General features: G+C 60.2%; 7 non-coding genes across 7 annotated transcripts; 3 read left to right on the top strand and 4 right to left on the bottom strand.

Annotated features, from left to right (window-relative positions):
* The first annotated feature begins 432 nt into the window (after positions 1–432).
* TRNAG-GCC (transfer RNA glycine (anticodon GCC)) lies at positions 433–503 on the top strand. The gene has a single exon. It is a non-coding gene; the product is annotated as a tRNA-Gly (tRNA).
* A 4,135-nt stretch (positions 504–4,638) lies between these two features.
* On the bottom strand, positions 4,639–4,710 carry TRNAE-CUC (transfer RNA glutamic acid (anticodon CUC)). The gene has a single exon. It is a non-coding gene; the product is annotated as a tRNA-Glu (tRNA).
* Positions 4,711–4,988: 278 nt separating this feature from the next.
* Positions 4,989–5,060, bottom strand: TRNAG-UCC (transfer RNA glycine (anticodon UCC)). The gene has a single exon. It is a non-coding gene; the product is annotated as a tRNA-Gly (tRNA).
* Positions 5,061–5,910: 850 nt separating this feature from the next.
* TRNAD-GUC (transfer RNA aspartic acid (anticodon GUC)) lies at positions 5,911–5,982 on the bottom strand. Its single transcript has one exon. It is a non-coding gene; the product is annotated as a tRNA-Asp (tRNA).
* A 578-nt stretch (positions 5,983–6,560) lies between these two features.
* Positions 6,561–6,643, top strand: TRNAL-CAG (transfer RNA leucine (anticodon CAG)). Its single transcript has one exon. It is a non-coding gene; the product is annotated as a tRNA-Leu (tRNA).
* Positions 6,644–8,304: 1,661 nt separating this feature from the next.
* On the top strand, positions 8,305–8,375 carry TRNAG-GCC (transfer RNA glycine (anticodon GCC)). The gene has a single exon. It is a non-coding gene; the product is annotated as a tRNA-Gly (tRNA).
* Positions 8,376–12,509: 4,134 nt separating this feature from the next.
* TRNAE-CUC (transfer RNA glutamic acid (anticodon CUC)) lies at positions 12,510–12,581 on the bottom strand. Its single transcript has one exon. It is a non-coding gene; the product is annotated as a tRNA-Glu (tRNA).
* Positions 12,582–12,755: the final 174 nt, after the last annotated feature.

Genomic DNA, 12,755 nt, shown 5'->3' with positions numbered 1-12,755 from the left:
CGCACGCCCCGCACCAGCAAGAAAGCCAGCCGCCAGAGGGGCTGTGCGTCGGGGCCGGGCGGCTGCTGAGAGGAACGTCGGCGCTCAGCCGCAGCGGCCACGCCTCGCCTGCCCTGACTGGGATTCGGGCGCGGGCCAGGCCGCTTCGGCTCCTGGCTTCCTCTGGCGACACCGACAGTCTCGCGGCGGCCGTGGACGGCAGAGAAAGCGCGGGACGGGCCGAGCACGCCTGCGTCCCTCCGTCCCTCGTCCCTCGGTGCTTCCGACCGCCTCGCGCCCTGGGGTCGCCAGCGTGCCCGGAGCCTCTCATTCAGGTGGCCCGTCGGCCTCCTGCTCAAATGGAGCACATGCCCACGGGGCGAGCAGTGACCAGGGTCCGGCGGTTGGCGGCGAGCGCCGCTGGGGCAGCGCCGGGCGCCGGCGGCCATCGGTGCATGGGTGGTTCAGTGGTAGAATTCTCGCCTGCCACGCGGGAGGCCCGGGTTCGATTCCCGGCCCATGCAGCCGCAGCGTCCCCTTTTGGTTCCCGCAGCCCCACAGCGGAGCTGGGCTTCCCCGCTGCCACACTCAAGGCACCGGTCCTGCAACAGCTCGCTCACCACCGCACCTTCCGGCCCCTGTCCTTCCCACGCAGACGCCCCCACCCCACACACACCCGGGAGCCACGCCTCCAGGACCTGACACCTTGCGGGCTCAGCCACTCTTACGCCCAGACCCCTTCCTTGTCCTTGCTCTCGTCCTTACCCCGACCCCGCTTGTGTCACGCTTCTCGCTGTAAGGAACACCCCACACTGGCACCCGCACAGCCCAACCTCTTCACCTTTCGCCACGTTTCCAAGCTCTCTGCCTCACTCTGCCCGCACTGCGAAAGTTATACTATGTTTGCACAACCAGGAGCAAGGAAGTTGCCACCTCTGGGAGTGATACATCCCATTTTCCTGGAGAGTCCCCAAAGCGTCCACTTGCACGAGGAGTTCAAAAAGAAGTCCACACTATCATCGCAGACTGCACTCTAGATTCATGTTCTGACCCTCGACAGAAATACGTTTCCAACACCGGCCCGCTCCTCCACCACTACTGCCACCACCACCATCAGCACGACAAACACCACCCCCTCCCCTGAACCTCTGCTCCCACCAACAGCGTCAGCCCTCGGGACAGCACCACCGGCACCACCACCTCAGCCTCCACCCTACTCCCACAGACACCCCCATCCCACCCCCTATCTCCCCACTTTTCCCCCGATCCTTTCCAAATCCTACGTTGTCAAGGATCCTGCCCTTGCCTCTGTCCCGTTGCCCTCCTTTTTTCCCCCTTCGTCTTCGTCTCCTTTTCGTAGCAGTACGGTTGATTTACAATACTGGGTTACTTTCAGGTGTACAGCCAAGTGATTCAGTTATATGTCCTTTTCCAGGTTATTTTCCATTATACGTTATCACGACATATGAATACAGTTCCCTGTGCTGTACGGCAAATCCTTGTTGCTTCTGTGCTTTATGTATAGTATTTCCCCTCTGTTAATCGCAGCTCCGGATTCTTCCCTGCCCTACACTTTCCCCTTGGGTAACGAACAGTGTGTTTTCCATGTCTGTGAGTCCGTTGCTCTTTGGCACATACATCCGTTTGTAGTACGGTTTAGATTCCACATATCTTTGTGCTTCTCTGCCTGACTTACGTCGCTAAGTGGAGTATACTCTAGGTCCATCCTTATCGGTGCAAATGGCAATATCTCACTCTTTTGTATGGCTGAGTAATATTCCACAGTACATACGTACCACGTCTTCCTGTGCCAGCCATCGGTTGATGGGCACTTGGGTTTTGTCCATGTCTTGGCTGTGGCCCGTAGTGCTGCTGTGAACGTGGGGGTGCATGGATCTCTGCAAATGACAGTTTCTCTCCTTTGCCGATGTGTACCCACGATGGGGAGGGCTGGATCATATGGGAGCTCGTATTCCACCTATTTATTTAGTGTGTTGTTTTTATTTATGCATTTAATATTTACTTATTCATTTACTTATAAGAACTAGTAGCTGTAATTTTGGAAGAAAAGTTGATTAACGATATTGAGTTAGTTTCAGGTGCACAGCAAAGCGGATACTGTCTTCCATGTCTAATATTGTTTCAGATTGCTTTCCATTACAGTTTACTACAGGATATTGAATATCATTCCCGGTGTTATTCTGGAAATCCTTGTTGCTTATGTCTTTTATATGAAGTACGGTGTATCTGTTCATCGCAGCTCCTAATTTATGCCTCCACCCCTCCCGTTCTCCTCGGGGAACCATCAGTGTGTTTCCTATGTCTGTGAGTCTGTTTCTCTTTTGCACATACCTTCTTTTCTATTATGTTTTAGATTCCACGTATGTTTGTGCTTCTCTGTCAGACTTACTTCGCTAAGTGTAATGTTCTCTAGGACCATCCTTATTGTGGCAAATGGCAATATTTCGTTTTCTGAAATGGCTGAGTAATATTCCACAGTACATATATACCGCATCTCTTCCTGTCAGCCAACTGTTGATGGGCACATGGGTTTTTTCTATGTCTTGGCTGCGGCACACAGTGCTGCTGCAAACACGGGGGTGCGTGGATCTCTTCAAACAACAGTTTTTCTCTTTGGCGGATGTGTACCCACGACGGGGATTGCTGGATCATCTGATGGCTCATGTTTCTCCTGTTTATTTTGGTCGTTGTTTTTATTTATTTACTTACTTACTTACTTATAAGTACTAGTACTCGTGGTTTAAGAAGAAGAGTTGATTAACAATATTGAGTTAGTTTCAGGTGTACAGCAAGGGGGATACTGTTTTCCATGTCTAATATTGTTTCAGATTGATTTCCACTACAGGTTATTGCAGGATATTGACTATCACTCCCTGCGTTATTCTGGAAATCCTTGTTGCTTATCTCCTTTATATGAAGTACTGTGTATCTGTTCATCGAGCTCCTAATTTATCCCTCCACCCCTCCTTTTTACCTCGGGTAACCATCACTGTGTCTTCTAGGTCTGTGAGTCTGTTTCTGTTTTGCACATAGATTCATTGGTAGTACTTTTTAGATTCCACATATCTTTGTGCTTCTCTGTCGGACCTACTTCACTAAGTGTAATATTCTCTGGGAGCATTCTTGTTGCGGCAAATGGCAATATTTCATTCTTTTTTATTAATGGCTGAGTAATATCCCATAGTACATATATACCACCTCTTCTTGTACTAGCCACCCGTTGACGGGCACTTGGGTTTTTTTCCCGTGTCTTGGCTACTGCAAATAGTGCCGCTGTGAACGTGGAGGTGCTTGTGCCTTTTTGCACTCTTGTTTCGTCATTGCCGGGTACGTACCCAGGAGTGGGATTGCTGGATCATAGGGGACCTCTCCTTTGGCCTCTTTCAACCTCAACCCCTCCTCCCCCCACCCCCGCCGCCACACACACCTGAGACCGGATGGTTTCTCCCGATGAGAGGTGATGTATATGTCTCTGGGGCAGTAGAATGCCCCCACCCCATTCGGACCCCGCCTAGCCCCTGAGGCGCGCTCCGTTTCTGCTCTTCTCTTGCCTGCCTCCTACCCACCGCCCCCAGTCCCAACCCACTGGTTAGCCTGACCACCTTGCCGCACAGCACACCAGTCTGGCGCGCTCACCCGCCACCCCACCGCGAAGGGGTCCTCTCCCACCGTCTTCCTCGCCCCACAGCCCACTCACACACCCCGCCCTTCCCCCCAGCCTGCCGGCTCGGACCCCTCTCCCCGCCACCTTCCCCTTGTATCCCAGGCCCGACTGTCACATGTCCTGCCCGGAAGTCTCACTTCCGCCAGTGCTCCTCAGACGCACTCCTACTCCAGGCCCACCCCGGCCCCTGATCTGACCCACCCGTACACACGTGCCGGGCCAGGTGCTGCCACCACCCCCAAGCTTCTGCTGAGCCCCTGCCTGAGTGGCCAGCCGCTCTCCCGGGCCAGGTCCCCGCCAGCCCAACACCTCCCGCTCCTGCCCGCGCTCCACCCAGACACCCCAGGCCCTTCCTCGCACCTCCCAGCACGCGGCCCACCGCCGCCCTCTCTCCATGGGGTCCTTCTGCTCCGTTCCCTAACCCGCGTGGGGTGGCCACCGACCGCGGCCACAAACACCTTCATCCCACACTGTCAGCCACCCCCACGGCACCGGCAAGGGCGTTCAGGAAACCTGCTGCGGTGGTGCGAAGCACCCGTCTGCCCACCGGTGCTCCTTTCCACAGGGGATCCGGCTTTGTTAGAAGGCACCGCGTGTGACACCGCCGTCGCCATCGGCGCTGCCGCCGCTGTCGCCGTGGGGGAAAAGCAGTGCTGATGGAGAGTCCAGACACAGGCGGGGGCGTTTGCTCGTGGCCACGGCCACGGCGGCGAGAGGCGCGGCCCCGGCCACTCGTGTTTGGGGCTGAGGCAAGCGTCCGAAAAGGAAGACACGGGACGTCGAAGGCCTCGAGTGGGCGCGCGCCAGTGCGGCCAAAAGGTTTGGCCGGGGAGGGAGGGTGGAGGTTGCCTGGCAGGGCTTGGGCTGGAGGTGCAGGGCACCGGGCGGCTCTTGTCGGGGCGCCGAGGCCGCGGAGCAAGCGTGGCCTAAAAGTGGGATGTGGACGGTGGGAGGTAGAGAGGCAGAAGAAAGGCTTCCCTGACCGGGAATCGAACCCGGGCCGCGGCGGTGAGAGCGCCGAATCCTAACCACTAGACCACCAGGGAGCGTCAGGCTCTACCACTGCTCCTGCTGGACCCATAGCACCCGCTCGGCGCCACCTTGGCGCCAAGACCCGGCCTTTCCAAGTCCAGCCACGCGCCGCCCCTGGCAATCCACGTGTCCTACCGTCCTTCCTGCTTGCAGCGCCCTCAGAACACTGCGCGCCTGCTTCTCGCACACACAAGAAAAGCCGCTGGGGCCAGCTAGCTCCCTGCTCCCAGCTCTCCCTCACAGGCCCCCGGCCGGCCGGCCGCCCGTGGAGCTCGGTAAAAGGTCAGCCCGCTGCGTTGGCCGGGAATCGAACCCGGGTCAACTGCTTGGAAGGCAGCTATGCTCACCACTATACCACCAACGCTGCACAGCCCGGGCCGCCCCGAGACGCCGGCACCGGGCTCGCCCGAGCGCACTCTCGTCGCCGCCGCCTTCTCCTCCTCCTCCTCCTCCTCCTCCTCCTCCTTCTCTTCCTCCTCCTACTCCCCTTTCTCTTCCTCGTCCTCCTCCTCGTCCTCCTCCTCCTCCTCCTCCTCCTCCTCCTCAGCCGCCGCCGCCGCCGCAGCCGCCGCTTGGAGCAGCCCTGCCCCGACGCCCCGCCGGCCGGCAGCTCTGTGACGTCACAGGCGCCACCAAGGCTCCCCGGCGCCCCACCCGCGCCAGCCCTACGAAGCTGCCCTCGGCCACCGGCCCGACCGCCTCAGGGGGGCGCTCTCGCTGCCTTGCTGCTCCAGGGCCCTCCGCTCCACGCCGCGGCCCGCCCCCGCCCCCGGGGCACGCGTCTTCCAGCCCCCGGCTCGCCAAAGCCCTTCTCCACCGGGCGCTGGGCCAGGCCACTCCCCGCACCGACAGGGGGACGGCACTCATCCGCCTCCCACCCGTCCCGGCAGCTGTGCACCTATGCCGCTGTGCATAGCTGCGCAGCTGTGCGTCGCGACGCAAGGAGCCCCCTGAGACAGCCACTTGGGGCGGGCCGCAATGTCATCGGGCGCTTGTGGGGTCCAGAGGAGGCCGTCGCTCGGCCCTGGCGACTGAGCGCCCGGCGAGGAGGAAGGGCTGGGTGGCTGCAGGGGGGCGAGGGTGGGCAGGCTGGGCACGCGCTGGCGCCCTGCGCCTCGCTGGAGGGCGGAGGGCGGAGGGAGGAGAAGAAGGGCCCTTGGGAGCCAGGCGGCAGGACAGAGAGCGGCGCCAGCCACCAAAAGAGGGCGTGTTGCCTCCCCGTCGGGGAATCGAACCCCGGTCTCCCGCGTGACAGGCGGGGATACTCACCACTATACTAACGAGGACGGCGGCCACCGCCCCCGCGCCCGGCCGCTCTCGGGCTGCCTGCCGACGCCTCCCCCTGCCCTCCGGCCCCCTGCCCACCACGGGCGCCCGGCTCGTGCCCGACCCGACCCGACCCAACGCCACACCAACCGCGTCCTCCAAAGCAGCAGCCCCCGACCCCGACAGGGACCCGGACCCGCGTGGCCCTGAAAACTCCGAGTGCGCGCTGCCTACTGCCTCCGACGCGGGGATCGCGCCGGGTGGAGGGGGCCCGAGACGGAAAGCAAGGCTGCGAGGAGGGGGTGGGCGCGCGCCGGGCCATGGCCGGCGAGGAGACGCGCGGGTGGGGGTCGGCGGCAGGGGCTGGCCCGACGCGGCCCGGCTGCGTCCGGGGCCAGGGGTGGGCGAGGGCGCCACCGCGGCGCAGCCAGGCGCGTCGTCTGGCCGTGCTCCCCGTCGGCCGCCGCGCGCCCGTTCTGTCGCTCACCCAGACGGCCGCGCGCCTGGCGCGGAGCACCGCGCCCCGCCAAGGGCACTGGGGTTCGCGTCGCGTCGGGTCCCAGCCAGCCCAGCGGCCACGCGCACGCCCAGGCCCGCCGTCAGGATGGCCGAGCGGTCTAAGGCGCTGCGTTCAGGTCGCAGTCTCCCCTGGAGGCGTGGGTTCGAATCCCACTCCTGACAAGCCAGCCTTTTGGCCCGCCCGACAAACGCACCCGGCCCTATGGCAGCGCTTTACTGCCTTCCAGTCCGTTCGCGCCCTGCACTCTTGCGGCCTCTCCAAACTCCGGCCCGGACATCCACGCCTCTCAGACGCGGGACCTTCTCAGCCACGGCCGCGGGCCTGGCAGAAACGGCGCACTAGGAACCCTCCGGCGACTGGCTTTCCGGACAAACGCCCTCCCCAGGGGCCAGCTCCTAAGCCCCCTCCTACCTGCACCCCCACCAGAAAAACCTTCAGTCCTTCGCAGCCCATCTTTCCTCACCTGCTTGCGGCTGCTGCTGCTGCTGCTGGTTTTCCTGCCTGCCTGCCTGCCTGCCTGCCTGCCTGCCTGCCTTCGTCCCTCCCTCCCACTCCCACTCCCACGCTCCACCCCGCCCCCACCGCCACACGCAGAACGGCCGCGTGTGGAAAGCCCGTCCACGCCTGGCCCGCCCTCCGACTTCGGCCCGGTGAACAGCGGACTCGCTCTCACAGCCTTTCTTCCACTTCCGCCACCAGCAGCTCTCCCTCTTTCCAACATCCTGTCCTTCCCGCCAGCCCCAACGGCCCGCCTGCCCATTCCATTCCCTCCACAGCCACACCGTCTTGCCGGCCTGTGGTGCGTGCCCTCGGTGCTTTTTCGCCTTGGGACCTTGGCCGGACCACACCTGCCTACCTGCCTGCCTGCCTGCCTGCCTGCCGGGCCGCGTGCAGCCCAGCCTCCTGCTGGCCAGCCAACAGGGGGCCCTCCCTGCACGGGGCCTGGCGCAGGAGTCGCTCCCGGGAACGGTGCTCCAGTGAGTAGTGAGCGGAAGCCCTGGATGCCCTGTCACCCACCACAGACGTCCGGCCCCCAGCCCGGGCCACCCACCTCGGCGCCACAGCGCAAGTCCCTCGGGGAAGCCGCTGCTCCGGCCGGACCCAACCACACCCTGGCGCGCTCCCTCCCTCACCGGGCTGTCCGCGAGCCAGCAGCCAGTCTGCCCAAGTGCTTCTCCTCACAACCAACGCAGCAGAGCGGGACCCCGCGGGAGAGGGGTGGGCCAGAGCGCAGAAGCGAGGCTCAGACACCTTTGGTCTTGTGGCCTGAGCGCCGCTCGGCGACGGCGGCGGCGGCGGCGGCGGCGGCGGCGGCGGTGCCCGGTGTCCATCTCCCACGCTCGCGGTCCCTGCACAGCCCCGAGCTCCGATCCCTGCCCCCGCCCGCCCTCGCACGCCCCGCACCAGCAAGAAAGCCAGCCGCCAGAGGGGCTGTGCGTCGGGGCCGGGCGGCTGCTGAGAGGAACGTCGGCGCTCAGCCGCAGCGGCCACGCCTCGCCTGCCCTGACTGGGATTCGGGCGCGGGCCAGGCCGCTTCGGCTCCTGGCTTCCTCTGGCGACACCGACAGTCTCGCGGCGGCCGTGGACGGCAGAGAAAGCGCGGGACGGGCCGAGCACGCCTGCGTCCCTCCGTCCCTCGTCCCTCGGTGCTTCCGACCGCCTCGCGCCCTGGGGTCGCCAGCGTGCCCGGAGCCTCTCATTCAGGTGGCCCGTCGGCCTCCTGCTCAAATGGAGCACATGCCCACGGGGCGAGCAGTGACCAGGGTCCGGCGGTTGGCGGCGAGCGCCGCTGGGGCAGCGCCGGGCGCCGGCGGCCATCGGTGCATGGGTGGTTCAGTGGTAGAATTCTCGCCTGCCACGCGGGAGGCCCGGGTTCGATTCCCGGCCCATGCAGCCGCAGCGTCCCCTTTTGGTTCCCGCAGCCCCACAGCGGAGCTGGGCTTCCCCGCTGCCACACTCAAGGCACCGGTCCTGCAACAGCTCGCTCACCACCGCACCTTCCGGCCCCTGTCCTTCCCACGCAGACGCCCCCACCCCACACACACCCGGGAGCCACGCCTCCAGGACCTGACACCTTGCGGGCTCAGCCACTCTTACGCCCAGACCCCTTCCTTGTCCTTGCTCTCGTCCTTACCCCGACCCCGCTTGTGTCACGCTTCTCGCTGTAAGGAACACCCCACACTGGCACCCGCACAGCCCAACCTCTTCACCTTTCGCCACGTTTCCAAGCTCTCTGCCTCACTCTGCCCGCACTGCGAAAGTTATACTATGTTTGCACAACCAGGAGCAAGGAAGTTGCCACCTCTGGGAGTGATACATCCCATTTTCCTGGAGAGTCCCCAAAGCGTCCACTTGCACGAGGAGTTCAAAAAGAAGTCCACACTATCATCGCAGACTGCACTCTAGATTCATGTTCTGACCCTCGACAGAAATACGTTTCCAACACCGGCCCGCTCCTCCACCACTACTGCCACCACCACCATCAGCACGACAAACACCACCCCCTCCCCTGAACCTCTGCTCCCACCAACAGCGTCAGCCCTCGGGACAGCACCACCGGCACCACCACCTCAGCCTCCACCCTACTCCCACAGACACCCCCATCCCACCCCCTATCTCCCCACTTTTCCCCCGATCCTTTCCAAATCCTACGTTGTCAAGGATCCTGCCCTTGCCTCTGTCCCGTTGCCCTCCTTTTTTCCCCCTTCGTCTTCGTCTCCTTTTCGTAGCAGTACGGTTGATTTACAATACTGGGTTACTTTCAGGTGTACAGCCAAGTGATTCAGTTATATGTCCTTTTCCAGGTTATTTTCCATTATACGTTATCACGACATATGAATACAGTTCCCTGTGCTGTACGGCAAATCCTTGTTGCTTCTGTGCTTTATGTATAGTATTTCCCCTCTGTTAATCGCAGCTCCGGATTCTTCCCTGCCCTACACTTTCCCCTTGGGTAACGAACAGTGTGTTTTCCATGTCTGTGAGTCCGTTGCTCTTTGGCACATACATCCGTTTGTAGTACGGTTTAGATTCCACATATCTTTGTGCTTCTCTGCCTGACTTACGTCGCTAAGTGGAGTATACTCTAGGTCCATCCTTATCGGTGCAAATGGCAATATCTCACTCTTTTGTATGGCTGAGTAATATTCCACAGTACATACGTACCACGTCTTCCTGTGCCAGCCATCGGTTGATGGGCACTTGGGTTTTGTCCATGTCTTGGCTGTGGCCCGTAGTGCTGCTGTGAACGTGGGGGTGCATGGATCTCTGCAAATGACAGTTTCTCTCCTTTGCCGATGTGTACCCACGATGGGGAGGGCTGGATCATATGGGAGCTCGTATTCCACCTATTTATTTAGTGTGTTGTTTTTATTTATGCATTTAATATTTACTTATTCATTTACTTATAAGAACTAGTAGCTGTAATTTTGGAAGAAAAGTTGATTAACGATATTGAGTTAGTTTCAGGTGCACAGCAAAGCGGATACTGTCTTCCATGTCTAATATTGTTTCAGATTGCTTTCCATTACAGTTTACTACAGGATACTGAATATCATTCCCGGTGTTATTCTGGAAATCCTTGTTGCTTATGTCTTTTATATGAAGTACGGTGTATCTGTTCATCGCAGCTCCTAATTTATGCCTCCACCCCTCCCGTTCTCCTCGGGGAACCATCAGTGTGTTTCCTATGTCTGTGAGTCTGTTTCTCTTTTGCACATACCTTCTTTTCTATTATGTTTTAGATTCCACGTATGTTTGTGCTTCTCTGTCAGACTTACTTCGCTAAGTGTAATGTTCTCTAGGACCATCCTTATTGTGGCAAATGGCAATATTTCGTTTTCTGAAATGGCTGAGTAATATTCCACAGTACATATATACCGCATCTCTTCCTGTCAGCCAACTGTTGACGGGCACATGGGTTTTTTCTATGTCTTGGCTGCGGCACACAGTGCTGCTGCAAACACGGGGGTGCGTGGATCTCTTCAAACAACAGTTTTTCTCTTTGGCGGATGTGTACCCACGACGGGGATTGCTGGATCATCTGATGGCTCATGTTTCTCCTGTTTATTTTGGTCGTTGTTTTTATTTATTTACTTACTTACTTACTTATAAGTACTAGTACTCGTGGTTTAAGAAGAAGAGTTGATTAACAATATTGAGTTAGTTTCAGGTGTACAGCAAGGGGGATACTGTTTTCCATGTCTAATATTGTTTCAGATTGATTTCCACTACAGGTTATTGCAGGATATTGACTATCACTCCCTGCGTTATTCTGGAAATCCTTGTTGCTTATCTCCTTTATATGAAGTACTGTGTATCTGTTCATCGAGCTCCTAATTTATCCCTCCACCCCTCCTTTTTACCTCGGGTAACCATCACTGTGTCTTCTAGGTCTGTGAGTCTGTTTCTGTTTTGCACATAGATTCATTGGTAGTACTTTTTAGATTCCACATATCTTTGTGCTTCTCTGTCGGACCTACTTCACTAAGTGTAATATTCTCTGGGAGCATTCTTGTTGCGGCAAATGGCAATATTTCATTCTTTTTTATTAATGGCTGAGTAATATCCCATAGTACATATATACCACCTCTTCTTGTGCTAGCCACCCGTTGACGGGCACTTGGGTTTTTTCCCGTGTCTTGGCTACTGCAAATAGTGCCGCTGTGAACGTGGAGGTGCTTGTGCCTTTTTGCACTCTTGTTTCGTCATTGCCGGGTACGTACCCAGGAGTGGGATTGCTGGATCATAGGGGACCTCTCCTTTGGCCTCTTTCAACCTCAACCCCTCCTCCCCCCACCCCCGCCGCCACACACACCTGAGACCGGATGGTTTCTCCCGATGAGAGGTGATGTATATGTTTCTGGGGCAGTAGAATGCCCCCACCCCATTCGGACCCCGCCTAGCCCCTGAGGCGTGCTCCGTTTCTGCTCTTCTCTTGCCTGCCTCCTACCCACCGCCCCCAGTCCCAACCCACTGGTTAGCCTGACCACCTTGCCGCACAGCACACCAGTCTGGCGCGCTCACCCGCCACCCCACCGCGAAGGGGTCCTCTCCCACCGTCTTCCTCGCCCCACAGCCCACTCACACACCCCGCCCTTCCCCCCAGCCTGCCGGCTCGGACCCCTCTCCCCGCCACCTTCCCCTTGTATCCCAGGCCCGACTGTCACATGTCCTGCCCGGAAGTCTCACTTCCGCCAGTGCTCCTCAGACGCACTCCTACTCCAGGCCCACCCCGGCCCCTGATCTGACCCACCCGTACACACGTGCCGGGCCAGGTGCTGCCACCACCCCCAAGCTTCTGCTGAGCCCCTGCCTGAGTGGCCAGCCGCTCTCCCGGGCCAGGTCCCCGCCAGCCCAACACCTCCCGCTCCTGCCCGCGCTCCACCCAGACACCCCAGGCCCTTCCTCGCACCTCCCAGCACGCGGCCCACCGCCGCCCTCTCTCCATGGGGTCCTTCTGCTCCGTTCCCTAACCCGCGTGGGGTGGCCACCGACCGCGGCCACAAACACCTTCATCCCACACTGTCAGCCACCCCCACGGCACCGGCAAGGGCGTTCAGGAAACCTGCTGCGGTGGTGCGAAGCACCCGTCTGCCCACCGGTGCTCCTTTCCACAGGGGATCCGGCTTTGTTAGAAGGCACCGCGTGTGACACCGCCGTCGCCGTCGGCGCTGCCGCCGCTGTCGCCGTGGGGGAAAAGCAGTGCTGATGGAGAGTCCAGACACAGGCGGGGGCGTTTGCTCGTGGCCACGGCCACGGCGGCGAGAGGCGCGGCCCCGGCCACTCGTGTTTGGGGCTGAGGCAAGCGTCCGAAAAGGAAGACACGGGACGTCGAAGGCCTCGAGTGGGCGCGCGCCAGTGCGGCCAAAAGGTTTGGCCGGGGAGGGAGGGTGGAGGTTGCCTGGCAGGGCTTGGGCTGGAGGTGCAGGGCACCGGGCGGCTCTTGTCGGGGCGCCGAGGCCGCGGAGCAAGCGTGGCCTAAAAGTGGGATGTGGACGGTGGGAGGTAGAGAGGCAGAAGAAAGGCTTCCCTGACCGGGAATCGAACCCGGGCCGCGGCGGTGAGAGCGCCGAATCCTAACCACTAGACCACCAGGGAGCGTCAGGCTCTACCACTGCTCCTGCTGGACCCATAGCACCCGCTCGGCGCCACCTTGGCGCCAAGACCCGGCCTTTCCAAGTCCAGCCACGCGCCGCCCCTGGCAATCCACGTGTCCTACCGTCCTTCCTGCTTGCAGCGCCCTCAGAACACTGCGCGCCTGCTTCTCGCACA

Source organism: Eubalaena glacialis, unplaced genomic scaffold (genome assembly GCF_028564815.1).
Source record: "Eubalaena glacialis isolate mEubGla1 unplaced genomic scaffold, mEubGla1.1.hap2.+ XY scaffold_456, whole genome shotgun sequence".
NCBI classification, from domain to species: Eukaryota; Metazoa; Chordata; class Mammalia; order Artiodactyla; family Balaenidae; genus Eubalaena; species Eubalaena glacialis.
The sequence above is the reverse complement of the archived record's forward strand: the minus strand, read 5'-3'. Positions and strand labels throughout refer to the sequence as shown.